Below are 3,746 nucleotides of genomic sequence, written 5' to 3' on the forward strand. Positions count from 1 at the left end.
GGGTCGTGGCCTGGAAGGTTTCTTGGTCAGAAGAACAAGGAGAAGGCGAGGTCACTAACAGGTGGTGGCCGTGGCTCTGGGGCGCGAGGCGGCGTCCGCGACACTCCGGAGTCCAGCTCCGCGGCGCGCGGCGACCTCGGCGGCCCCCTGCTGGAGGAGCACTTGGGGTTGGCCTTTGAGGCCGGCGACCCGGAAGACTCGCCGGGGTTCCTCCAGGCGATTCGCGAATCGGAGAAGGCGTCGACGTCGCCCCTGCTGCTGGAGAAGTACCAGAAGTTGGCCCCCGAGGCCGGTCACCCCGACGACCCCCTGGATTCTCCAGGGCTCCACGCCGCGCTCGCCGCTTCGAGGGCCCCGGGCGGCGTCATTGACCTGAGTGACTACGACTTGGGCAGCGACGACGAGGACAAGAGGATTAGGACTAGTTAGGTTAAAACACAAATTTTGTTTGAATATTTGTAAAAATCCTAAAATTTGAGTTGTTTGAAACGATCGTTCAAATTCGGTTTATTCGGCGTAACTGGTTTGGTTTATTAGATTTTAAAAATATCAGTTTTTACAAAATGCTAACCGAAATATGATACCTAAAAAGTCAAGCAAAAAAAAAATAGACCGACCTACTTCGGTTTGGTTAATTCGGTATTTCGGTGCACGGGAGTAAATCAGATTTCGGAAAAGTAGAGTACATCCAAGCAAGAAGTTGTATGGTAGTTGCTCATAAGGCAAACACAGATTAGATCGGTGTCTTCGGGCTAATCAGTTGTTTAGCGACTGGAACTGAAGTAACAATCGAACACCGAAGTTCATTTAAACAAAAACAAAACAAAAGAGAAAGATCGAAAAAATGAAACTATTTGATTTATTCGGTTCAGTTCAGTTTCCGGTTGAAAGTGCCCACCCCTACTTCATGTAAAAAAAGGCATGCATGCAAAATTGTGAAATGAAAATAAATATTAAAGAACAAAAATTTAAATAATGAAAATAAGACAGAAAATAATGAAAATGGTTTAAATTCATTTGGAATAAACAAAGGAATTTAAATTTAAAGTTGGGGATGGAATTGTTTGAAATGTTAAAATGAAAATAATTAATGGAAACCATCAATTTAAATAATGAAAAAAGACAGAAAAGAAGAATCTAAAATAAAAAATATAAATAAAATATTTTAAAAAAGGAAAAATAAATAATTTAAAGTTGGGGCTGGAATTGTTTGAAATGTTGAAATGAAAAAAATGAATGAAAACATCAATTTAACTAAACAAAATAGACAGAAAATAAGGGTAAGAGGCTGGAAAAAAATATAACGAAAAAATTAAAAAGTTTAGATGTAAATAATTGTTGAAGAATAAAACTGAAGTAATGAAAATATGACATAAAAATTTTATAAGGACTTACATTTATTTGTAGTAATGAAAACAATTTCAGTTTCTGTTGGAATGACAATTCAAAAGTATGTGAAAAAACAATATAATGAAAAGAATTGAAAATAATAAGCCCACCCTAGTCACTAGGCTTCGCGTGGCATAGTCGGCCCATCCCGAATCAAGCACACACGGGCGATAATGACAAGCCTCTCTGCCGGCAGATGGCCCAGTGACTGGGCCCAACATGCCAGTGACGGCGAGAGGAACGGCAAGTTAGTTAAGAGGAGCTCGACGGCATAGGTGGGACTAAACTCCCACCCCCGTGCGGGGGGAGCAACTAGTTAACGGGCGCTCCTCCGGCTGCCTCGCAACGATCAGTTTCATTTGGCGCGCTTTCAGCCATTCGTCACATGTCGCGCTTTGGACGCTTCTTCCGGATTTTATTTTTATTTTTTCGCACGCGTTTTTGGTCTTTTAAACGGTTTTTTCGATGTTTTGGTTTTCCCCCGGTCTTCCTTAGCTTTTCGATCAAAGAAAAAAATCCAGGAAATTTTTTTTTGCGTGAAAAAAACATGTTTTTTTCTTTCGCGAAAGTCACTGTTTTTTTCCGCGAGAGACACGGTTGTGCTTTATCGAGAGTCACGACCGTGCCTTTCGGAAACGGAAAAAACGTGTTTTCTGTTTTTTTTCTTTCGCGGGAGTCACGGTTTTGCTTCCGCGAGACGCACGGTTGTGCTTTCGCGAGATTCACGGCCATGCCTCTCGGAAAGGGATAAACAAAACATGTTTTCTGCTTTTTCTTTCTTTCGGGAGTCACAGTTTTGCTTCCGCGAGAGGCACGGTTGTGCTTTCGCGAAAGTCACGGCCGTGCCTCTCAGAAAGGAAAAAAAATATGTGTTTTCTGTTTTTTCTCTTTCGCGAGAGTCACGGTTTTGCTTCCGCGAGAGGCACGGTTGTACTCTCACGAGAGTCGTGGCCGTGCCTCTCGGAAACAGAAAAAAAATACGTTTTTTGTTTTTTTTCCTTCCACGAGAGTCACGGTTTTGCTTTCATGAGAGGCACGGGTGTGACTTCGCGAGAGGCACAGGCGTGCCTCTTTCGGAAAGGAAAAAAAATCATGTTCCTGGTTCGTTTTTTCGCCTGGTTTTTTCGTCCGGTTTTTTTCGTAAAAAAAGTTCGTGAAAAACTATCAACATGGGATCTAGTTTTGAAGATCTCAACGCGAAGAATCCAATGGTGAAAACGATTCGAGATTTGGACGCACGGTTTAAAAGATAAAATGTTTTGAATAAACGGATCTACGAAAAAAGGGAAAACTAGCAGGTTGCGATAAGTGACGCGCTGCATGTGCGCCACTTATCGCGACCTGAGAAAGTGGAGTGTTCTTTGCAACGAGTAGTTTTTAATTAGTGATTTCGCCGTGCGGGCGAGCTGAGGCGTGGTGCGCGCTTGGGCCGGCCCAATAGCTGCCGAGGCAGGCGAGCAGTTGTGCACGCGTTGGGCCAATGCCATAGGCCTTTTTTTTCTAGAATTCTTTTATTTTTTTAAAATTAACTCAAAATGTGCTGACTTAGAATTTTGCTTCTACTTTTTAATATATGTTGATTCATATTTATTTATTTATATTTATATTTATTCCTGTTTATTTTTTTCATATTTTTTCATGTTTATTCATATATATGTATATTTATTCATGTTTATTCATATTTATTTTATTTTCAAATTAAAATTTGAAATTGTTTGAAAAGCAATTTAAAGATTGAAAATTCATAACTTCAGTTATAGAACTTCAAATCAAAAGTATTTGGCATGGAGCCATGACTTGGTCATACTGTGATATGAAAAAAAGATGGGGCCATTTCTAGCTTGGCGGAAAAATGATATTGTCACCCCGTCTGGCCTATGTTTGTCACCATGTTCTCAACCAGTGCTTTTTTGGACTTTGCATAAATGATCGCATCTTTTCAGAACAGGCAGGCATGGCCATTTTAGGCAAGCATGCCTGATGGTAACGACATTGGACACCGTTGGCATGTTGTGACACGTGTAAGCTTTTATCGCCCTTTTTGACCGAAATAATTCAAAAATATGGATAACTTGTGGTAAGTGAAAACCAACTTGGATGGATGCTTGACTTGGTTATACCAGCAGATGGAAAAAACATGGGGTCATTTCTCACAAGTCGAAAATATCATGTGCGCACCGATTGTGAACTCCTGCTGCGCGGCGGCGGCGGCCTACGCAGCGACCTCATCCCTCGCATCCGCGGCGTGCCTCCAGCCCTTCCTCTTAGCCGACTCCCTTACCCGCTGTTCGGGCGTCAGCGCCTTCTTCGGCTTGGTCGTCGCGACGGTCTTGCGCGGGGCACGCTGTTCGGGCGGC

This window comes from Triticum dicoccoides, chromosome 7A (genome assembly GCF_002162155.2).
Source record: "Triticum dicoccoides isolate Atlit2015 ecotype Zavitan chromosome 7A, WEW_v2.0, whole genome shotgun sequence".
NCBI classification, from domain to species: domain Eukaryota; kingdom Viridiplantae; phylum Streptophyta; class Magnoliopsida; order Poales; family Poaceae; genus Triticum; species Triticum dicoccoides.